The sequence below is a fragment of the Zeugodacus cucurbitae genome, chromosome 5 (genome assembly GCF_028554725.1).
Source record: "Zeugodacus cucurbitae isolate PBARC_wt_2022May chromosome 5, idZeuCucr1.2, whole genome shotgun sequence".
NCBI classification, from domain to species: Eukaryota; Metazoa; Arthropoda; class Insecta; order Diptera; family Tephritidae; genus Zeugodacus; species Zeugodacus cucurbitae.
In genome coordinates this window covers 51,808,198-51,833,587 of record NC_071670.1, presented here as the reverse complement: position 1 = coordinate 51,833,587, position 25,390 = coordinate 51,808,198, and the positions used below count along the sequence as shown (strand labels likewise).

General features: G+C 34.0%; 1 protein-coding gene across 2 annotated transcripts in view; it reads left to right on the top strand.

Annotated features, from left to right (window-relative positions):
• LOC105210621 (LIM/homeobox protein Lhx1) overlaps positions 1–25,390 on the top strand; it is a 128,805-nt gene that overhangs the window by 2,258 nt on the left and 101,157 nt on the right. The gene's annotated exons all lie outside the window — the stretch shown is intronic.

Genomic DNA, 25,390 nt, shown 5'->3' with positions numbered 1-25,390 from the left:
TGAAAACTACTCAAAGTGGAACTTGAGCTTTTGTCGAGCATATTTTGTAAAACACATTTTTGTTATTCTTGTTTCTGTTTTCAATAAATTTGAAGATACTTTAAAAGAACTCTTCCAAACTTTGAAGAAACAAATATTTCCCCATTATAAAAGAGTAGTGAAGAGTACGTCCTCAATTTTATCTAGTTTGAAATTGAGTGAGGGGTTCAAGAATTTTGACCCGTCTATATGACAGTTCAACCATTAAAGTGAAACTTTCCGGGACGTGTAAATTTTTGACCTGAAATTGGTCCAAATCAACTAAATAGTAATTATTTGAACGTTTAACCTCAACCAAAAGGTTTCCCGTCCTACTTTCTATCCTTTCATTTCTAGAATAAACGTTCCGTTATAATTAAAATATGGATACATATTTTTGAAACGATTTTCTCCGCTTATATTTCCAATATTTCATTCTGATTATTTAAATTTGAAAGGTGAACTTTGCTTTAATAACTCCTACTAAGGAGTTAAACTATCGCTGAAGAATCAGATAAAGTCTCAAATTCGATATGAGCTGAAAACTTTTGCAAAATATCTAAATATTTTTACTAAAAATAAAAATTAAAAAAAGAAAACTGAAATTCATCAAAATGAGACCTCCTATAAACTATATGAACCATTATAATCTGCATAAAAATAAAAAAATCATATACCGCTAAATTTGGAGACATGAGTAATCTCGGAACGTCCTTCAATGACAAATCAACATCAAAATACAAAAACAAAAGTGAATTTATGCCGTTATGTGCAATAAATGCCACAAAATTCAAAGTTTATTTGTGGCATTTTTGAACAAATATCATGAACAACAAAAACAATAGCAATAAAAACACCCAAGCCGATTGCAACAACAATGCTGTGATATTAAAAACAACAACAGCAACTCTTTGGAACAACAAGCATTGCGAAAAAGTTTTGAAGAAAAGTTTTCCAACTTTTGAACTTGGTCGGTCCTCGTTTGCCGTCATTTTTCGCCGCTTCACGAAGAACATTTTCAAACAGCTAATGCGGCATAAGTGTGCTTCTACTGTGTGTTTTCATGTATTTCATTATGTTTGGGGAATTTCAATGTTTTTTGTTTTATTTATATTTTGACTAAAAATATACATATGTATATGCACATACCATACTGTCGGCAGTGTAAATTTTGTTGCCGTTGTTGTTTGAAGCTTATTCATATAAATTTTGGTGCGAGCTTTCTTGGTTTTCTTTACTTCGTCGCATATAAAAGTTTTGGTTTAAACAAAAAAAAAATAAAAAAAAATTGAAAAAATCTTGGGTAAGCAGTTGGTTGGAAGATTTTTTCTAGAGTTTAGATTTTATATAAATTTTTTTAAATATATTTTAGATGTTATGATGAATGTTGTTGGAAAAAATTGTGAAAAATTTGTAATTCAACGCGACAGTTGTTGATATTTATATATTCAGAATACATGAGAATGGAGAATGTTTAAATAAAATGTGTTAAATAAATTTATAAATTTATAAGCTATAAAAACACCTGTTGAAAGAAATTTTGAGATCTCAAATTTAAAAAAAAGCGTTCGTAATAATTATAATAAAAAAATGTTATATTCAATAAAAATAATATAATAAATATTATATAAAACTTTAATAAAAAAAAATTAAATAAACAGCGGTAGAGTTCAGATTTTATTAAATAAATTTTGTGCTCAATAAGCGATTAAAACACCTGTTGAAAGAAATTTTGTGCTCTTAAATTTGAAAAAAGGGGTTCAGAATCATTATCGTAAATTGTATTTTAATAAAAATTGTATTTAATAAAAATAAAACTTTAATAAAATTATATATATAATAAAAATAATATAAAAACGTTAACTAACAAAAAAAATTAAATAAAACCGGACAATACAAAAATAAAATATTTTTAACATACAATTTTTTATAAAATAAAATAGAATAGTAAGTTAAAAAACAAAATTAAGGAATTTAAAGAAATTATAAATAATAAATTAACAAAAAAAAATAATAAAAAAAAAATTTTAATTAAAAAATTATTTAAAAAAAAGTGAAGAAATTTTAAATATTTAAAAATTACAGAAACAAAAAAATTTAAAAATCTTATAATTTAACAAGATCAACCTTTAAAAAAAATTTGAACAATAAAACAATTAAAAATTGCCCAAAAATTGTTTAAGAATATTCAAAAACATTTTTCTAATTTGAAAGCATACATGTACGTAATACCAATTATTGGGTACCACTAACAAAAAAATGAAGTATTCAAGAGTAAAAAACATTTAAAGCATTTTTTAAAGGAAATTTTTTCAGTGTAAATATTTTTTTTACAAAATATATTTAATGATTTCTGTCCCAAATCAGCAACACTGAATATTATTATGTAAAATGAGCATACGATTGTTTACAAATTTTCATGCTTTCGGCAAGCAACTACCGCCTCCCTACAGCATGCATTCACTCCTTTACTACCTTTACAATTACAACAACAGCAGCACAGCAAAAAAATAGGTGTTAAATGCTGCCATCAGCATGCAGTCACGTGCATGCAACATAAAACAGCGGCAGTGCAACGCTGCGGTGGCAACAAAACATTACCAACCAAAACCAAAACCGAAAAACAAGCAGCAAGCGGCAGGAGGCTCCACAAATGCAGAAAGCTGAGGCTGAGACTGAGACTGAGCAAAGGCAAGCAGGCCGACAGTCAGGGAGTTAGGCAGCCAGGCATCAGCAGTAAAATCGCACATTTTTCACTTGAAAAATCGCGCAGGAAATCGACGAAAGGCCACAATTTCATAAGCCGAGCTAATGGCAGCACAGCGAAGGAGTTATGGGAAACAGTAGGAAGGGCCATAAAAGTGCAACGGCAAGAACAACCAGCTAGAAGGAATAACAATGCAAAACGGAGCTCAAGTGCAGCTTCCATGGAAATGTGAATTTTGTTGAAATGCTAGTGTGAGAGTGTGTGCGTGTGGCATCAGTGGTTGCATTATGAGAAATGTGAAAAATGTGCGTGTTGATGCCACACCAGCAGCTGATGAGCGAGCAATGGCCCAATTGATGGGCCGTGACTTTGCAATTTCAACAACACTCAACTGCAACTGCAACACTAACGGCAACAATGGTCACTTGCCTTGGCTGTTATTGTTGTAATTGCTGCCACACGTAGCAAATGTGCTGCAGCCAATTATTGTTGTTGCAAAATATCTATTCAGGGCATAGCGTTTCAAGTGCTTTTTCTGTATTGTTGCAAGTGGCAAGTGAAGGTGGTGTGTGTTGACTCATAATTGTTGCCACAATAAACTAGTTGGCCTGCAGCAGCAGCATTGCCGCAAAACATGTTCAAGCACCTACGTACTGACGTTTTGGCGTTCCGGTGTGGCAGCATGCAACATGCGGTAGTCAGCTTGCCATCAGCGCGCTTCAATGCACAATGCAGCAATGGCAAATCCATCCATTCTAAATTGTAAGCTGAATTTATGAGCTTGTGAGCTGCGATGTGAGTAGTCATTTTCGTTGAAATTAATAGGCAGTCGGCCGTTTGGTCGCACTGTCAATTGTGTTGCAATCACAAGTGGCAAGTCAGTAAAGTGTTTTAGTTGGCAATTTATTTTATTTATTTTCCTCACAGTGGCAGGTCCTCACTGTATACGTCAGTAAAAAAACCGCATTGCAGCATGTTGCACAAATGCATGCAACAACGTTAGAGTTGGAGATTAAACACAGTCTTGCAACATAGCAGCAAAGCTTTTTGCTGTTGCGCTGCGGGATTAGGCCAAATGTGCAACAACGTGTTGACAGCGTTTATTTGATGCGACAGCAAGCCCCAGCAAGTTTGTTGCAGCCACAGCGGCTAAACGTCAGTTGATAAGCCAATTCGCACGTCACAGCGATTTCAATTGCATTCAATCGGAATTTCGATTTGCAAGTAAGTTGGATAGGCTGCGAATGTTGCAATTGGATTTGAGTTGTGATACGAGAAGAGATTGTTTGTGAGACGCGCTTTACCCGTGTGTTAAGACATTGAATCGCATTTTGGTTGAAATGATACCTAAATACCTAAATCCAGTCAGTATTTGGATATTATTCAGTTTTGAATGGATAACTTCCTGGAAACCCTTTACTTTTTTGATGTTATATTGCAAATTAGTTCCTTGGATGTTAACCATAACCTCCAAATGTTCTTATAAAATTTTCATTGTGATGACTTTTGGGAATCACGCGGCTTACTTAAGATAGCCTGACATGGCTTGGTGTTTTGTTTTACTATATGTGTGAGAAAACATTGGACATCAAGGAAAGTAATGTGCTTACTAAAATTTCGAAAAAAAATTCTCAAAATGAGATGTGGAATATTCAAATTAGAATTCTCCACGATAAAATAATGACCACTCTCAAAATAGTGGGGTTTTGGCAGCGCAAAGGAAACCGAGTTTTCCTTTGACCGAGGTGTCTGACAACTCGCCACAATTTCTCTAAATTATTTTCGGTATGATTTCTGGTAACAACAACAACAATTTATATTGGTTGGATAGTTGGGACATTGTTTTTAGAAAGAAAAACTGCAAAAAAAAGTCCGTCAGAAAAATTCATAAAAAATTAGCAACAACTGTAGTGGTTATGAACCATTTTTACTAGTTTTGGTAAATTCAAAAGAAAAAAACTTAGAAAACTTATCAAGAAATTTCGAATGAGGTCAAGAAAAGATTGGATTGCAATTTTTAAAAAGAAAATGTAAAAAAAGTTTCAGATTTATTATAAAAATTATATTGAAATTTTTTCATTCGATTTAAAAGTCTATAGATCTTTTCTCTGTATTAAATTCGAAGTATACAGGAATTTATGTATAAAATATTTTAAAAACAGAGCACAAAGGTGTTTAAAAATTTATTTATAAATATGAACCCCGATTTTCTTATTTTTCAATTTATTTTTTTTTATAAAAAAAAATGTTTATAAAAGTTATTTAAAAATATTTGAACACATTCCACTTACCCTTAACTCCAAAATATTGATTTGAACACTGAAATGAAACAAAATGTATAAAAACAAATTAGTAAACAATTAATAAATAGCAACAAAGCAAAATAGATTATATAAATAAAAAATAATAAGTATAAACATGGTAGAACCTAGTAGTAATAAATGCAAAAAAAAAAGCAAAATAAAAACAGTTAAAATAACTGGGCAGTGAGAATGTTGCTGATAGACATTAAAGAAGACCAAGCAGTAGACAAAAACAAAAAAAATATGAACAAGTAGCCACTATAATAGCTCCGACTGTGGCAAACAGCATTTGAACAAGAACTTGCGGCAACAACAATAACAAAAATTAAGCAACAACAACAAAAAATAAACAACTGAAGCTCATATCATTGCAACATTTCTGTTGCTATTTTTGGTGCCGCGAAGCCATTGCCACTGTTGTGTTTTGTTTTTGTTTTAGCTGCTGTTGCACCTACTTTTCTGTGGCTGCTGGCCGGTTGTTGCTACATTATTTTTATGATTCCAATGCAATTACGACAAGCCAACCGCCTGTCGGTTGGAAGCCATCTAAGCGGCTGCCGCTGCAGTCATCACCGTTGCCACTGCGCTGCGCCCCTCAATCAAAGGGGAGGCAAGCCATAAACGGAGTACGAAAAATCCTTGCATTCGATCGCTTGGAAGAAATCACGCTTCATCAAGCGCATACTCGACGGCAGAAGCGACTGGGCTGGGAAACAAATGCGTTGCGCGGAGAAGTTAAACAGCTGGACATGCAGTCAGTCAGCCGGTCAGCGCTGAGTGCTCGTTGCAAGTTGTAAGTCGTAAACTCACATGGTCGCTAATTTTTTGCCTGCGCTGAGTCAATTTGTAGGTTTTTTGTATTAAATTTTCGCAACTAAGCTTTTTGTTGAGTGCGATTTTTTCTGCGGCTGACCGCCTCAAATGGTCGAACTGACAGCCGCTGGTCGTCTGGTATACTCCACCTTCACTTCGACGACTGTCAGCAACAGGCACTGTGGTTGGGAAAATTGTTAAAGGGAGAGTGAAGGTTGGGTAGAATTGGTTGAAAAGTATAAGGTTTTCAATTTTTGGAATAATGATGTTAGAACTGTAGAAATACATAGAAATAAAAAAAATTAAAATTTTAATGATCTAAAAATATCTATCTAATCTTTATTTAATAATTTTCATTTCTTTTAACAAAATTTTATAAAAATATTAAAAAGTTAAAAAAAAATATTTTTGAAAATTTAAAAAAATTAAAATAAATTTATTTAGAAATTTTTTTTTTTTTTAATTTTTTTTAGAAAAAATAAAATATATTTTTCCGACCATTACCCATACTCCTTCTTGCTCTAACGCTTTCCACACAAAATAACCAAACAAAGTCAATAAGTTCACGGCTTGCATCACCTTCTTACGTCGACGTCTCATGATGTTGCAACAATCGACGGCAAATACATTAAATTGCAGCAAATTGCGAAAACTTATAAAACTACTAAAAAAAAGTAAATTAATAATAAAGAATTTTGTTGCAAGAAGAGTCTAGTCTAGCGATCAACAGCGATTGCTGCTGCTATTCAATTGTGCAACAACAAGCACACAGTAGGCTGGCAACTGTTCACTAAGGACTCAATAGCGCACAACTCTTACAACAAAGCGACCGAGCACTAAGATTTTCGCATAGCTCACGAATTTTGCTGCAACGCTGCTGGAGTTTAATTGCTCGCCGGGATGATCGATGTTTTGAAGTTTGCCGATAAAATGCAAGCGCAACTGAATTGATGGCAGCAATGCAATTTTTTATTGGAATTTTTTTAATAAGCTATTTTTCAGTTTTTTTTTTACTGAGTTGACTTTATTGAGCTTTATACGCGCCGTCAATTTGTGCAGGTATAACAGTAAAGTCTGTGATACGCTTGGTATTTGCGTGTTTGGGATAAAAGTTTTTGTATATTATTAGAAAAAAAATTTATTTTTTAAAAGGTAAAAAATTATTTAAAAATAATTGTTCTAAAATATTAAGAAAAATTGATTTTTATGTATTATATAAAGTTCAAAAAATTAAATATTTTTATAACAAAAAAATGTCCTAAAATATTCCTTTAATTTTATTTTTCTTTAAAAGTTTTAAAAAAATATTGAAAATTTAGAAATTCAAAAAAATTAAATAATTTAAATTTAAAATTTTTTATAAATATTTTTGACTTAAAAACATTAACAATTTTAATTTTTTTTGGTCAAAAATTTTATATTTGTTTTTTTATTTTTGTTGTTGTTTTTATTTGTTATTATAAATTATGTTTTCATTTATTAAATTTACATGTTATATTTTTTAATTTTAATTTTTAATATTACAATTATCAAAATTTCATCACTAAACAATATTTAAATAAATACATTCTCAAATTTTTAAAAATAATGATAACTGAGATCTATTGGAGTTTTCAATATCAAACCATAAAAAATATCACGTTATAAATATTGCCTGTAAGTAAATTTCCGAGTGCCTTCACCCCCGAGAGCGCCTACAATTGCAGCCGTCTGCAATCTGGCTGCCGTGCCCACTTTTCAACTATCAATATTTACATCTAGCGAAACTGAACTGTCTGCATATCTTCCTTTTATCGCTATTTTTACATTTTATTGTTGTAATATCTTTTGGCTAGCTGTCAATAGCGTATGTGCTAGATAATTTATTTAGTCATAAATAAGGCAAAATGTCGTGGCCGCAGTCAGCGAAGCAGAACGGTTGACTATCTGCGAGTACGTTGGAGGAGCAGCAGGCAGCCACTGCGACGGCGCAATGGAAGCAGAGCGACGAAATCACAACTGGGTATGAGCAATATATTTCCTAAAAAAAAACACATAACATGTGCATGTGTTTGATTGAGTGAGTGAATGAATGAATGCATGACTAGTCAGTGATTTTACTGCGCCATATATTCAGCTTACTTGTCAACAGCATCTTAGCGCTGAGGAGCGTGTTAAGCGAAACGTCACTGCGGCAAGTAGCGAAAACCGGCAGCAGAAGCAGCGTGACACACTCACACACACACAAGTTCGAACTGACAGTTTGGCAGTCAATAATGCACAGCAGTCGGATTGTTTACGCCCCCAGAGCTATTGCCAGCTGACTAACCAAGCTTTTTGTGCAACAATTGATTTACAATAATCTGTTTGCTGCAGACTAGTCAACTCACTGCGTCATTCCCACAGCCACAACGGTCTGTCAAGGTCCGGCAGTTCCCGGCTGCTTGAAAGTCACACAACTCAATTTTCGTTGGTCGCCAAGCTGACTGCTGATCGACTGCTGTCGCTGCCGGTGTTGCTGCTGCTGCTTACCTTCCTTATAATGGTCGACACCTACAAAGTGCATGACAAATGTTATGTGCTCGCCTCGAATGATAAGCGGCTGGGCTACTCGTGGCGGCAACTTTGTTGAAACATTTAAAAATTTGCTGCTAATGTTGTTTTACATATTTTTGTTGTTGTTGTTACTCCTTTTTTCACACTGATAATGACCTTTTTTGTTGACAGCGCAACAATTAACAGTTGAGTCAAAAATAAAAACCTCAAAAAAATATTGAAAAAAATGGTTAAAAAACTCAAGAGCTCGAAAACAACAACACCAGTTTTCGGGCACTCAAAATATCGAAAAGCCATTGCCACCATATGTGTGCGTCATACGTTCGAGGTATGTAAGTGCATCTGAGCATGCGCAAATGACCGCAGCGAATGGCAATTCGTTACACATGCACTCGACATAAAGGCACGTCGTGGCGCAGCCGCTAAATGCGGCATACTACCGGCCGACCTTAAGTCTGTCCAGCGCACTACTACGGAAAAAAGTCAGCTGTTCAATGTGAGTTATACAAATGTATATATGTATATGCATGTAGATATGTATAAGGCTGTTGCAGTGTTTTTAAAAGGTTCATGTGTCATATTTAAGAAAATTTAAAATTTTTAAAAATTTATTTTTTTTAAATTGAGAATTAATTAATTAAATAAGATTAAAAAATCATTAAATAATTTTTTTAATAAAAAAATGGTATTTTGTATATATTAAAAACAAAAATTATAAAATAAGATTTTAATAATTTTTCGGTAAAAAACTATAAATTTTAGTATTTAATTTAATTAAATTTTTCTTTAATATTTAATTTATAATTCAATAATTAAAAAAAAAATACATAATATTTAAATTAAAAAATAATAATTTTTCGGTAAAAAATCTAAATTTTAAAAAATCTAAAATCTAAATTTCTTAAAATTTATATATATATATATTTTATAAATTATTAAAATATTTTTTATTCAAACAATTCTCTTTTATCTAGTGTAAAGTAAGTTCTGATAATGAATACAAATTTATATATGTATATAGATAATAAAATAAAAAATACTCCAAATGGATTCTTTTAATTTAAATTTTATTTTTAACTAGAAGAAATTTTTTTTAATTGAGAATTAATTAATTAAATAAGATTTTAAAAAATCATTAAAAAATATTTTTTTTTTCATTTGAGAATTAATGAATTTAATAAAATTAAAAATATTGAATTCACGAAAATATCATAAGCTAAAAAATTTGCCAACTTCCAAAATCATAATCTGAGCAAAATTATTACAAAAAAATATTTTTCTCTGTATGAAAGCCTACACACTGCACTCAAAACATTCCCAGTTGCGCTGCGGTTAATGCTTTGGTGGTTAAATGTAGCCACAGTGTCTCTGGCAGTGCCATTATTGGTATTGCACATATCGTCATATAGACTACTAAATATATACAAACAAATGTATATAAATATATGCCTGCCACTGCCGTTGTGGCAACGCGAATGCACAACGCGCAACGAAAGGTGCGGCACTAAAACCCAACTGAAATGCTCCAGAGCACAGACGGGCCTACAAGCACTCCACATATTATAGACTGACACACAAACACAAACAAGCGCGTGGCATGTGATTGCACATATGTTGCACGCATCCGTGTCCAACGTTGCGGTGTGCGCGTGTGACCGTCAAAATGCGTGTAAATGTTTTGCCGAAACGATCGACATTGCACCTCCAAACACACATACATACATGCATATAAACGAAATATGCATCCTAGTGTCCGTCCGTCGCCACCGCCCGCCGCCGCTTATAGCCACCAAACAGTTGTCATTGTTCACATGTTTAGCGCGCTCCGTTTTGCCGCCATTCACACCGCGACGGTATACTATATCCCCCCTTTTCCACTCTCAGCCCGATTCGTCTCAGCTGTTGTTGCAATCGTTTGCCAGCAAGTGCTTGCCACACTGCTACACTGCTGTGCACATAACAATTTGTTATTCATTTTTATTATGCGATTATTAATAGTGTTTTTTTTCATTTTTTTTTTCTGCTCCTTCTTCTTTGCTTATTTCATAATCCCCCTCATATCATTTGTTATTTTTATTATGTTGCACAGCGTTTAGTAGCCGGCTGTCTGCTGTTTGTATTGTGTCCGCTTTGTGCTTTCTCCAACTCTTGCTTTTTGCCGCCGTCCGTCTGTCTTTTTTGTCTTCTAGAGTGTGAAGGTGTGTGTTTTCTGTTATTATTATTTTTAATTTTTTTTTGCTGCATTTAGTTGCAAGTGATAATGCCAACGCATTTGACAAGTGGCTACTAATGACAGCGTTGACACTTTCGGTCAGTGTGTGCATATTATGCCGCATAATAACGGTGTCAACAAGTTTGCTCGTGGTTGGTGTTGTGTTGACAGTTTGTTTAGTGTCATTTGCAATTTATTTTGATTAACGATAAATTGCAAAAAAAAAAATTAAAAAAAAACAGAAAGGTAAAATAAAAGTATACGGTTATAGCATGGTGGGAACATCGATTGTACGACTTCTAAGCTCTAATGTTTCAAGATAAAGACTTTTTTATGAATTCAGTTAGAGATAAATACGAGTATATGTACCTTGAATTAGGTATTTTACGAAGAAAATTGGCATAACAGAGGCTTACACATATATATTCCGGGTACACAAAATTTGTATTGAGAGCATATAAAATATGTGTCGTTTTTTATAACAAATCTGGCTTGTATAAAAGACATAACTTCTAAGATTTTTGTCGATAGAAAAAAATACATATAATTTTAAAGAAAATAAATTAAAATTCAAAATTTTTATAGAGCATATTAATAAGATAGATAGGTATCAGCGTCAACTGAAAGTCGTTAATGATCTTTACAGCGATCTTAAAAGTCCACGAAGAGATAAAAGTCGCTGTGTCTTTTCAAAGCTAAATCAAGCTATAAAAAATATGGGTTAAATTCTATATAAACATCCTCTAATAGAAACCGGGAGATACAAACTATTCAGGCTGCGTATCAGGCCTGCTACAGATGTCCCTCAATGCCAGATAGTTAAAAGAGATTTTTGCCAGCTCTTTAAGCAGAATTTTAATGATTTTTGTCGGGTGGGGAAGAAGAAAATCAAAAAAGTCTTAAGTTTGGAGCAGTAACTTAGTCTGCTATAGATCTCTCTCAATGTTTGATGACGAAGAGAGCTTTCTGTTAGCTTTTTAAGCATAATCAAATAATTTTCAAGCTTGAAAAATATTCTTCTGAGAAACTATTCGTAAATAGTATTACTACCCCATAGAGAAAAATGAAAAAGGGTTTTAAGTTTTTTGGATTTCTGGACTTTAGGACAGGAAGTTCTAGGCATATCTGACTCATCAGGTCGGATTGGTAAGAAAATCAAAAAATGTTTAGCTTGGAGCACAAAGACCTAAGTTAGTCCAGCTACAGAGTTTAGTGCCTAAAAAAGCTTGTTGTTAGTTTTTTAAAGCTTTCAAGCATAATTTTTGTGAAATTACTTTCAATAGGTCAACTAAAGCAAAGAATTAAGCCAAGCTAAAAAAAAATATTTTATAATAAAAAAAAATGTTTTAATTCACTGAGATCTATATTTAAACTAAAACTTTAAGCAACAAAAATTACAACAAAAAATTCAACTCAATCACTTTTTTACAGTTAAATTTTTAATGTGTTCCACTAAATTTATAAGATCGCTTCATATAGAGCAAAATAAGTATTATATCTATTTAAGTGCATATATATCATTCTTACGAAATTTATGCACCATTTGATGCGCCATTAACTGGACGAATAAAAAAATAAAAATAAATCAAGCAAATAAAAGTGAGTCCATCAAAAAGCCATTTCGGGCGCAACAGACACTAAGCGTCAACGCAGCTACAAAGCCAATAAAGAAATAAATAAAAATAAAAAATCGGAATTAAAGCAAAACAGAACAGCAACAAGAGCAGTCGAGTTGTAGTTAAATTGTCAAATGAAGACAGAGTTTAGCTTTTAGTCGAGAAACCGAAACGCCAATCGATAAACATAAAAAGCGTCAAATTAGTTCAACACCTGAGTATTAATGTTGTGGCAGAGTCATTAGCGGCATTTTTGAGGTATGCATGAGGCACTTTTGAATTTTTTTTTCGTGGATTTCAGTTACTTTTACGGCCGTGGTTTATGGTCAGATCAGCATAGCGTTGCACAACAACAATTGAGCGCAACAATGTTGTTGCTGTTGACGCGCTGTACAACAACAATTGAGCGTGTAACAAGCTGCCAATGTGTAATTAATTAATCAAAATCACATTCTACTGTACCACATGGGTCTTTGCGACGGTGACGGTGTATGTTCGGTGTTTTTTGTTTCAAAATTGTTGGTTTTTGTTTTGCTTTGTTCTTCCATCACTTTAGTTATTTTGACTTGCGATAACGTTAAGCGCTGTTTTATTTTCCGCGCTGCATGCGGCGCATTGTTACAGCCGCGCGGGGGGTCAGGTCAGCCGCCTTGTCAGAGTTGCCGCCGCCACCGCCATTTGATGATTTCTCACATACGCGCTGCTAGCTTGATTGACTGCACATACTTTGAGTGAGCGTTTCGAAAAGCGTTGCCTTGAGTTATTATCGGCGCTTTTGGTATGATTTATTGCGAAATTTCAAAAACAACAACAAAATATAAATAAATAAAATATAAAAATAAATAGTTTTTGGTTTCAGAATTCTTTATTTATCACGCTGACATTGAAATCTCACTCATTTAAGCCGCTTAACGGCCTGATTAGTGGCTTGCGTGCTTTGAAATTCCATTTCACTTTATTCTTTAACGGATTTCTAACCTTAATTTAGCATATAATACTGAAATATGACCTTGACTTTTTAATCCAAGGTCAATAATGAGTTTCATAAACTCGGCTTTAATTTAAAGATAGTGGTATGAATTTGAAATCTAAGAAAAATACCACAATTGTCTTTGGAAAGAGACCTGAAACATGACAAAATATTTTTTCTAATGACCAAAACCTAATTTTCGAAAAATTTTTGTACATTCCTTCTCTAAATATTTTCATAACAACTCGTCCTTTTAAAATAGTGGCTTAAAAGTAACTGCGAATTCAGATCCTGGGACCTTAAACCTCACTTAGGTCTAAATAATCTTCGAAAGTGCCGTAGGGTTACCAACTGTGTCACGAATTCACAAAATTCCAGAAAAAATATTCTTTGACAATTTTTGAGACAACCAGTTTGACTTTTCAGCACAAAAATCATGTATCTTCTTATTCTTTAAGAATTTGTTTTAGATTTAAAGATACTTCTGAAAATAGGTTGGTCGGTACAAGACAGTAGACTTGATTTCAAGCAAGATACTAACTGAGTTTGAGAGTCCAGAGAATTATAAACCTCCGCCAACGAAACATTAAAATCACTTTCAAGCACAGTACGACCAACTTTAAATATTTTTTAAATATCAATCAAGCTACAGGACACCCACTGTCACCTTTCAAGTCCCCTTCACTCACATCAAGCCAAACAATGTCATCGATAATACTTGACGACATCAATGCAGCATACTCGCGACACTTCACCGACACTTCGGCCACACACAACTCAACGGTGCTGCATAGCGCGTGCAGCAACAACAAAGTGACATTGAAACACTAGCGGCCGTTATTTCAGAAGCGTTGTTGGCGTGACACAAACCACAGCCAACGAAACGCACAGCCAAATAACTCCAGCTCAATCTTGCACACAGTCGCCGAATATGGGCCGCCACTCAAACGCCCTGTCACTGGCAAACAACCAATCAACCAGCCATCAGTGAGGCAGCCAGCTATCCATCAGATGCAGATAAGCCGCTTCACTGGGCAACCAAAGCGTACAACAAAGTTGACCGCAAAGTCGGCGTTTCGCAAGGGGGGAGGAAAAGTCGAGAGAAAAGGAAGTCACAAAGTTCCACAGGGTTAACGGGTCGCTTGTGGGTTGATTGATCGGCCAGATTTGACGCAAGCAACGCAACACAACGCAATGGTTTTCGTGGGCTACACGCCTGATATTGACATTTTTTGTGCGAAATTTTGCACAGCAGCCAGTCCGAGTGGGAAAAATGAAGGCACAACAGCAGCAGCCGCAACCTTCAGCTTCGACGGGTGTGAACACATTTCCGCGGCCGAAAGCAAAAAACAACAAAAAATCATAAAAGTAAAATAAACGCGCGCATTTTCCTTCGCTCCGCTGCTGGTGTCGGATTACCACCCCGAGCGCGAGTTCGCACTCGCTGCTTGCGCAAGATTTAGATTTGTCGCCGCTGATAAGACAACCGAAAGCCCGAAAAATGTTGACTTTTGTTACAGTTACAGCATTGCTGCGCGTTGTTGTTGATGTTGCCGTTGTGGACCGCTCCCTTTTACTACTTTTTTGTATTCACTTCTTTTTGGCTGTTGGTCGCTTCTTCTGCGCCGTAGTGCGGCTGGCGGTGTCGGTCGTCTGACTGTCAAACTGATAACGGCAGTCAACAAAGATAGAGCCAAAAGTTACCAAGGTTAATGCGAGCGACAAAATCGGGCATTAGAGCAGATTTGTGTGCCACTTCCGCTGACGCGGTAAGTGGTAGCGGTAGCTAGATGGTAGTCGATTGTACAAACTGAAAGTACCTCACCCCGCTTGACTAGCAGACTGACACTTGCTCGGCTCGACTAGCCTCAACCCGGGTTGGTCATGCCATGGCAGACGTGTGGCCTCTAATGATTTTTATTGTTGTTGAAATTGCTCGTTGCTTACAATTCATTTGATATTTACTGTGTTGCAGCAGTCGCTTAAATGTGGCAATGATCTGATAAGAATTTTATATATGTGTAACAAAAAGCGCCTCGAGGGGCAAAAAGGTTGCGATTTCAAGTGAATGATGCGTCCGCAGTTGGACAAAAGTGAGGTTTTGCAAGAGAGCCAAGCCACAGTCGTTAACACACTGCTGCAACAACAACAAAAACACCAATTTGAAATAAATAGTAACAGTAAAAGCAATAACATTTAATACGTTTAGTGGAAAAATTTGGGTTTAATGTGTGCTGAAACATCAGATTAACATGAAGAGATTTTTTATATACATGTTTTTTTTTTTGCAAAATTTAAGTGTGAGAATTTTGTGTGTTAAAAGCTTTAAATTGCAAAGGTAGTGCTGATTAGAGAAGTTTTTAAGTGACTGAGGAAAAAAAATTTAGTAAATGGCAAACAAAGTTCTGTGTGCGAATAATTGTTTGTACTTTGAAGATTTTCCGAAATTTTTAATTGTTATTTTTTTCATTTTTCCAATAATTTCTAATATTTCTAGAAAAGTCCAGGCGCAGACCTCTCAAACTTATCGTATTCCGCTAGAAAATATTAAAATATTATTTTTAAGTTGTGAGCTCGTTTTTAAAAACATATCACAAACTCGAGTTTAAGTTTTGAGTTTATGAAAAAATCCTCAGGTTTCACTTTGGGATGTTTAAAAAACTCTGATGCATTTTTGTATTTATCTGATCAATTTACCCATCAACATTTGTTTCAATCACAGCATCAAATTTTGTTATAAAACAGAGTTGCATTTTCATAAGCTCGGTACTAAAATGGTGTTAAGGAGAGTTTATTGTTTTTTTTTTTTAATATCTTAGAATAAGTGATGATGATGACTAATCTTTAATTCTTTAATTAAAATATGAAATAACTAAGCTCAAGTTTAAAGAATGACTTTAAAATGGTAAAATCTTAAACCCAAGCGGAAATGAAACAAAATTTACAAGTTTCCACCCCTTTTTCAGTACTTAAAATGACAATTTATGCCGAAACAGATATGACTTTTCCGTTATCAATAGTATTTTTCAATCCATTCTCTCACTGATGTGTACAACAGCAACAAACTACGGCTAGACGTAATATAAAATTAAAGAACACATTTTAATCTATTTATAAGGTCACAGACCCATTGAAAAAAATGAATATGATTCAACGGAAAATTTTAGAAAAAGAAAAGTTATGAAAACAAGGTATTTAGGGATTTTTGGTATCATGAAGTACCATTATCGAATTTAAATTCCGAATTTAGATTTGAGACAACTTTAGTAAGGAAAGAAAATATAAAAAAAAAATAATTTTAAAATACAAAATGTGCGAAAAATCCCTTTTCATGATCCTCTGATCCTCTCCAGCACCCAACCTTAAAATTCACTTAACTTTTTCCGCAATCTGAGTACTTGAACGTGATACACCGATTATTGTAGTTGAAAATTTGAAGTTCTTCAACAAAATATCAAGAAGCTAAGATTTAAGAAAATTTATTTTAAATATTTTTTCATGAATTTACTCAAATTTTATTATAGAAAAAATATATTTTAATCTCAAAAATTTTATAAAATTATTAACAAAATTCCCTTCATCCACAATATTTATTAAACAATAATTAAATTACAAACTTTTGACAAAGAAATAAATTCCTAGCAACAAATTTAAGCAATCTTATTCAATGGTGATGCTAAAACTCACTTAGACATTCACATACCTCACTTTATTGTAAATCACAGTTCCAAGAATTTAATACACGCCAATAAAATCAATGTGACAACAACAATTCTGAAGCAACTAAACTATGTAAAACTTTAAATTTACGCAAATAACAGATTATTTCTACACTGTCAAAGGCACACATAAATAAATACATGCACACATATGAATATGTGTGCACTCTGTGTGCACATGTCTATTGCAACGACTACAAAAATTTCACTCGCTTATAAAATAATAATAAAATTATGTGTGGACAGTTGAGGATTTGACTTTAATCCTATTTAGGCAGCGGCGGCAACGACAGCCAATACACACAAGCTCAAACACACAAAAGCATGTGTGTGTGGCAACCTGCAGCGAGCGATGCATGCATATTTCACACGCACGTGAAGCGAGGCATGTGTGCGTGACATTGCAACCAATGGTCGGTCGGCCAGCTATATATGCTGCATGCTGCCAGTCACCGCATAAACTTTCCGACTAGTGTGGCAAGTTCGATGGCGATGGCGACGCCAGCAAAGCAAACATAGACACCAAAAACAACAACAACAATAATAGCAACAGCAGTCCGAACAATAACACTAAGCAAAATAACCTAAAATACTTAATTCTGCTGAATTTGCCGTCATTGCTGTTGCTGTTATAGTTTTGGTGCTTTAACTGGAGCTTAGTTCGCATGCGTTGACACGGAACTCATGTTGCACTAAATCCCCCGAAAACTAAATTTTGAATGGCCTTGTGGTGGTTGTGTTTGTACGCATGTCTGTGCTGTGTGATATATTTGAAAATAATATGCATATATTTAACTTTAAAGTTATATAACTGTTTTTGCAACTTTTGCAAAGATTTTCTTCCAATAAACGCACTGACTGCTGCAGTTGGTTGTTCAAGCTAAAATATCGTTAATTTAGTGTTGAAACCTATCGTCCTGAAACATTTTGTGTCTTAACTTTTAAACTTAAACTTAACATTAAACTTAACCTTAAAATTATCTTTAATATAAACTTTAATTTTAAACTTAACCGTAAGTTAAACTTAGCCTTAACTTAACTTTACCCTTACTCTACCAAAACGTAATGAAAATACACTTAAACATAACTTAACTTAAACATAACTTAACTAAAACTTAAACTTAACTTAACTTAACTTAAACTTAACTTCATCCTTAAAAAAATTCCAAATCCGCTACGTAATTACAATAAACTTAACCCTGACTTACACTTAACTTTAACCTTATCATTATCACCTACTTAACTTTGTCTTCATCTTTAACTGTTTCTTAAATTTTTGATTTCGAAAAATTTAATCTAATGTAAATAAACTTACCAATTTTGGTAATTGACTTAACGAAGGACAAATGTGTCATTCTGATATATCTATATATGTATATATATGTACATATACTCTGATATTTCGCAAATGATGCCACATTTTTCTCAACTTATATACACATGTGCCACATTAATGTTGCATAATAAAGAATGCAGCAGCATCTTTCATTTGCCGCCCTCAAGGACCTGCTGCTGAGCTTTGCTGATACAGCGTGCGCTTGATTTGTTCTTCTCTGCAATTCGTTGCATTCTTTTATGTGTGTTAACCTGTGTTGTTGGTGTTGTGTACTGTTGCATTATTTTACCCCATGGTATAATGAATTCTCATTTATGTTGGAAATTATTGCGGTGCGCTGTGACAACCAAGGCAAAATAATACAAATTTACAACTACAAAAAAAAATGAAGGGAATAAAGCTTACAACAACAATAAGCTGAACTATGTACAGCGGAATTTGCTATGTGGCAACTACAACATTTTATACTCAAGTGCCACACATACATATACATATATGCCACGATCATATTTATCCGACAAGCGTCAAGCGTTGTTGGTTGGCCCGGTCAATGGCGCCAGTTGGCCACCTTCGCAGCCATTCATGCAACTGCCACAACAAATACCGCCACCACAGCCGCAATGGCAAAGCAAACACATGAGCAACAACAACAAGACACAAGCAAAGCCCACAGTTGCAGGCAAAGCCCAGCCCATGCCACGCAGTCGGCCCGCCAGCCAGTCAGCCAGTTCCATTGTTCGTTATGCTTTTGATCTGCCCACAGCTTTGTAAACACGTGTATGCGCGCGTGTGTATGTGTGGGTGTTTTGCAACGCCCACTCTACTATGCTTACTTGCAACATTGTGTCTCATGTGTGTTCAATTGTATTTATTTGTACTTGTATATTGCTGTTGTTGTTTGTAGTTGTTTTTGCCCCGCCACCCACAGCGCTTTGGCTTACATTTTGACGTAGGCTTTACATTGGCGCTGTGTTTTATAAATCTCTGATTTTCTTGCAATTATTTGTGGCATGAATCGGCGTTTTGTATGAAAGCGCTTTTGACTTGGAAGACCGTTAGGATAAAATTAAGAAAAAAAGTTTAAAAGCCACTAGAGTAAGGATTAAATGCTATTTTTTACCATTTACATACAGAAAAACAAAGAAAATTTGCCTTAAGAATCCCCGAAAAAGCTTTTCAATACATTAAGCTCCCGATAGCTTTTCCTCTAACACCACTTTTTCACTGAATATTTGTGATTCATAGTAAAAATAGTCTGCAGATTGAACCTTAAAACCAAAATCTCCTTCAGAACTCCCATAAAGCTTTTTCAATACATTAAGCTCCCGATAGCTTTTCCTCTAACACCACTTTTTCACTGAATAGCGAACATTTATGAATGCTTTCCAAAAGATTTACTTGGATTCTCAAAATTTAAGACAACGCATTTATTATGATTGCTCATAGCTTCTTAGCAGGGCAAAGCAAACCAAAATAAATCGATCGAAGTTTACGCTTGATTTCAGCTGCTCAACACGCTTGTGTGGACAGCAGCATTAACTATTATATACTAAACCCTATTTATATAAATACAAGTATTATATATAATAATCTTAAAAGAGGAAGGTGGCTATGCGCCATTTACATAAACAAAATTATGTACAAAATTGGCAGCTGTTCGAGCATGCTGAAATCTAAAGAAATAACGTTGGTACGTGCTCAATTTTGCTTACTCACGAATTTATATATAATTTATGTATAGAACTATGCATATTTATCTTATGCGCTTGATCCCCACAGAGCTTTGGTGAAATGGAAAGGAAGCAAGTGGCTTAAAGCAGCGAAAAATAAATAACTTTACGATTCCTTAAAGTTATATATGAAATAAGAAAAATTATTAAATATGTATGAATAGAAGTGTAGGAATATCTTTAAAGCTTTTAAGCTAATCAAAGATTAAAGCTAAAGTTCACGAAAGCTTTCGAAGACGACGACAACTTTAATAAGATCAACCAACTACTGATATCCACAAGTATCAGAGTTGTTGCGAAAGCTTTTAAAAACTTTATAAAGCTCATAAGCATCATAAGTGACTTAATTAGCATATATAATTTGATTTCTAAAAATTTTAAGAAGTTTAAAATAACAATTTACTTCCTCAGAGGAAATCAGAGATAATGAGATACTGAAATGTATGAAAGGCCAGCTTTAGAGTGAGCTTTTTTGTTTAAAAGTCCTACGGCAGTATAATGGATGGTGAATGATATTTAATATCTATTCAATCCAATAAGAAAACATTACAGTTCCCAAAATTCAAAATTAATCTTGACGAAGAAAGTCTTCGAGACCATGGAATATCGAAAAAAGTGAAATTGAATAAGAAAAGTGATAAATTTCGAAGAAAACATATTTTTTTGGGGGAACTCTGTTTTTTTCAAAATTATTTTAGACACTATCTATTACTATCTCTACTTTATGATATGCTCAAATTTAGTTTTTCCATATATCTATCTAAATACTCGCTTAAACCTGCATTTATCAGCCGTTTATGCCTTTCATATTTTCAAAACTCCGCCGCCGCCGCTATCAGAAGGAAATGGGTGGGTTAACCGGGGCGAATAAATGCACGGCAAAATTGACATAAAAAGATACATGCCACAGATAGCACAAATAATGGCAGACTGCTGCATACGCGCAAAAAAACGTTAAATGTTGAACAACAACATCAACAAAAGTGGTAGCAGCAGCAATAGCAAGTGGCTGTAGCATGCAGCAATGTACAATTGCGGCAGACATTTCCAAACACACACACATGTATGCAAGCAGGCAGTTAATAAGAAGAAAAAGCTCCGAAGAATAAAGAAAGAAGAAGGACGAGTGCTGCAAGCGAGGAGCAGAACGCATGGCGAATGGCTGCAGGATATTCACAACTGAAATGTGTACACAGCAAGCAACACGCGCGCACATAAATAAAAAATAAACATTCCACTTCCTTATCGCATGAAGACGCTAAGACGACGACGATGATGGCGCAGACCCAACAACAAACACACTGAAAGCATACAAACGCTCATACCTGCTGTACTGCTGCTTTAGGGGTAGACAACGACGCTTTTCGCTGATATGGCCGATATGATATGGTCGCAGATACTTTATATGCACGAGGCGAACACGAGAGAGATAAGCGCGGGCAGACAGCGTCGCTGCCGAACGGAAGGAGTTGCGTGTAGATGTGGCAAAAAAGGCAACAACAACAGCGACAAGAAAAAGGAAAAAGACTTGGAAATGGTGGCAAGGCGGGTCGTATGCGCTTAGCATACACAATGGCAAACTGATGTGGTTGGAGCAAAAAAATACAATACAACAACAACAAGAGTGAATGAATAGCGGCACAACAACAATGCCAGCATAGCCACAAGAAAAGAGGCGGAATTTCAAAGCATAACGATGAAAAAAACAAAAACAATGTTAGCAACAACAACAACATAGCAGCAGTTGAGCGGTTCAGTATTGAGAAAAAATAAATATGAAATATGAAAGAAAATACATATAAATAAATATGAAGAGAAATAAATAAAAAAAAACATAGGAAAAAAATACAACAAAAATAAGAGATAAAATAAAAAAATGCTGATACAAGCAAGCAAGAAAATGGTGGTTTGCCAAGAATATGTGACATATAAAATAGGGTTGTAAGGGACGTACGTGATTGTATGTGCGAGCAAACACATATTTTTATATAAAACGCTTTGTAAATATCACTGTAACAATAGCAATACTTTTATATCTCACATAGTATCTAAGGTGTGTATGTGTATGCTTACTTTATGTACACATTGCTTATCTGCTTGTCAAACGCATATACACTGCTTGTTGCAGTAACACTTAAGAAAAGGAAAGAAAGAATTCTATACACTACAACAACTGTGATTGCATTCGAAATCCTATGGGATTCAGTTGAGAAGCACGGAAAATAGGTATGAACAAATAGAGGTCCTATTGCCCACCGCTCCAGCAATAGTTGTGACTACTGTCAAAAGCAAAATGAAGCCAATAAGAGGACCTAAGAGTTAATAGTAGATATTTTCGAAACCGTGCTGCCTGCTTGTAGCAAAATATTTATATGCAGAAAATATATAGAAAAAAAATGAAGAAGCTAATATTTGAAAAAATTTATGAAAAAATAAGTTCAATAAACTATTAGGTACAGTCGAAAAAATATTTTTAACAAATTTAAAATCCCAAAAATGAGGTCAACTTAATATTGAAATTATTTTTAGGTGATTTAAAAATCTTGTTGGCATCACTAGGAGTGCCCCATTATAAATTTCCGACATTAAAATAGTCCAAAAAAGCTTTCATATTTTTTTATACCAAAGTAGGTTAGGTTAGATTCACTTATCAAGAAATTATGGTTTTAGATTTTAACTCATTCATATTGTTTTCACTTCAGATTCACGCCAATCGGATTTAAAAAGTGAGAAGATGGGATTTCTATAACATTCAGTTTCGAGAAGAACTTTCTGTATAAAATAAAAAATTTTATGATCTCAAGATCTTTGCTTTAAAACATGGTATTATGTTAATATTATAAAAAATGTATTGCATATTTGAAAAAAAAAATGTTTATCTGTTAGAAATATTTCACTCAAACATCTCAAAAATAATGAGAGAACGAAAAACTTATTATTTTGCGCTGAATTTCTTCAAAGATCATCTTGAAAAAGTGTTATGGCTTTAACTCCATTTAAATAAATTTAAACTAATAATTGGAATTACTCTAAACCTAAATAATAGAGTTCGAATATCGAACTTTTCAGATTATTTCTGTAGAGATACTTGGTGGTATCCAACAACTTTAGGGTCCTTTAATGTAATATATGCTCTGAATGGTAGGTTTTTGTAAGAAGCTTTCTCATGCTTGAAAGTATATCAATCCTGCTTTGGAGTGACAAATATTAAAAAAATTAAAAAAATCTATTTTTTTTTAATTATTTGCCTAGTGTTTATGCCTGAAAAAATTTAAATTTTAATTTATCAATTTAAAAAATGCCTAAAAATGTAAAAAGCTGTTTAGATATTTTGAATTGACTCCTTTACTCATTCACAACCTTTTTCAAAGCATGTAATTTATACAAAGTTACTACATTTTTTAGACAAATTAATGCCACCAGAGTTTAGTAAGCATGAAAAATATGCGTTAAGTTTCAATAATGTGGTTAAGATATTATTAAAATAACAAAAATAAATTAACAAGAAATATGTATATTGAAAAAATAAATTAAAAAACAGCTAAACTATTAGCAAGTCATAAATATACAGCAAAAAAAATCTGTTAAATATTTATTGGTTGTCAGATTTTCAGATTAGCTCCGAGCACGCTAATACACACATTTGCACGCACTAATGCACATAAATACATGCTTATGAGCAAGTGTATGTGTGTGTGTTTATGTATGTAGGAAACGTTTTCGATAAGCCTGAAAAACGGCGCATTTGAAGAAAGCACATAAAAAGCCGTTTGAAAAGCAGTACAATTTATGGCGAATAATGAAGTAATAAAATTGTAAACTTTATGCAGGCGAGTTGATGAATATACAACAAAAATAAAAAATACAACAACAAAAAAATTAAAAAAGTACAAAAATAAAAAAAAACAAAAAACAAAAAACAATGCGCAAAATAACCACAAGCGGTTAAATGGAATGGTTAAACACCAGCAACAACTCACTTAACTAGCCAACCAACCAAGCGGGCAATCAACATGCCTACATGTAGTATATAAATAATAAATATGTATGTAATGTATGCAAATAAATTTTATATTAACATTTGTGCCGTTTAACGAAGCAGCCAAATAGACAAGTAGCATGCAAGCAGTGCGCCGAATGAAGCTAATCGGCGCTGCCTCTTCCGCCGCTGGTGTGCCTGTATGTGTCGCTGACAGTGATCAAGGGCGTGTGTGGCATGAGCGGATCGTTGTCATCGTCATACTCATATCATTGCCACTAAAAAGGCCGCAACTAATGTGAGTCGTTGTCGTTTTACGCCTTTATTTTCGACTACAAATCCGAATTCGTTGCGCTTGATTTGACAATTTGATTGCAGTAGCAACAGCAGCGGCAGCAGAAGCGTGGCGGTGCTTCTGCTTAGTTGCCTGCTGGTCACAACACCAACAAAAACACACACATACATATGCATTGAGAGCTAGCTAGTGTGCCACTGTGCCACACCGTCGTCGTTTTGTGGCAAGCCAAAATAGAGTTATGAAAATTTTGTTAGTTTTCAAACGAAAAATTAAGTATGAAATTAATTTTGTTGGTGAGGTGGAAAGAAAGGCGTTTGCGCGGTGCGGCATCAATTTAACACCTTCAAATTGGTTCAGGTGTAAAGTTGTTAGCATATTAAGTGTGCTCGATTGGGTGATTATGCTCATGCCACCGCGTCTGTATGTACCTATTTACATATATTTGGTTATAAAGGAGCGTGCAACTATAGTTAGAGTAATAGTTGTTGCTTTTAGCCATGTATGAGTATATAAAAAATAATTGAGAAATTGGGCGTAACGGTTTGCTGTTTTTTGTCTTTCGCTAGCATCGTAACGAATTTCCTAATTAATTTTAAATATAAGTTATTTTATTGCTCACACTGTGCCTAATAGCGATATTGAATATTAAGTAGATTATTGGTTTTTAAAAAGCGGCAAATGGCAGTATGGTTTCTGATAATACAAAAATATGGAGATTTTTGGGACAAAAATGAATTGCTATTCATCGAATAGTGTGATGATTTTAGAGACAAATTTATGAAAACCAAATTTCTTAGATACAAATTTTCATAGTTATTTTTCAAATTGTGTATATGATTCCATATAACCTCAAATATTATTATAACTTGAAACAAATACCTTTTGTATCATCTTCTGAATCTCCTATCCTATCCTTTCTGGTTTCTGCCTCGGTAAGCTCTTTATTTTAAAAATATTACAATAGAAAATCTAATAGAGGACTGATCTGACATATGCTTCAGATCGTTGATATCTTCAAATATACAATCTCGTTTAGAAGTCTCAGAAATAAGTGTACAATGATCCGTAGAGTTGTTATGACTAATGAACATACCAAGAGTCAGTCTTTATAATGTTTTTACCCTAGAATCATGCAGGGTCACATAGTTGGTTCT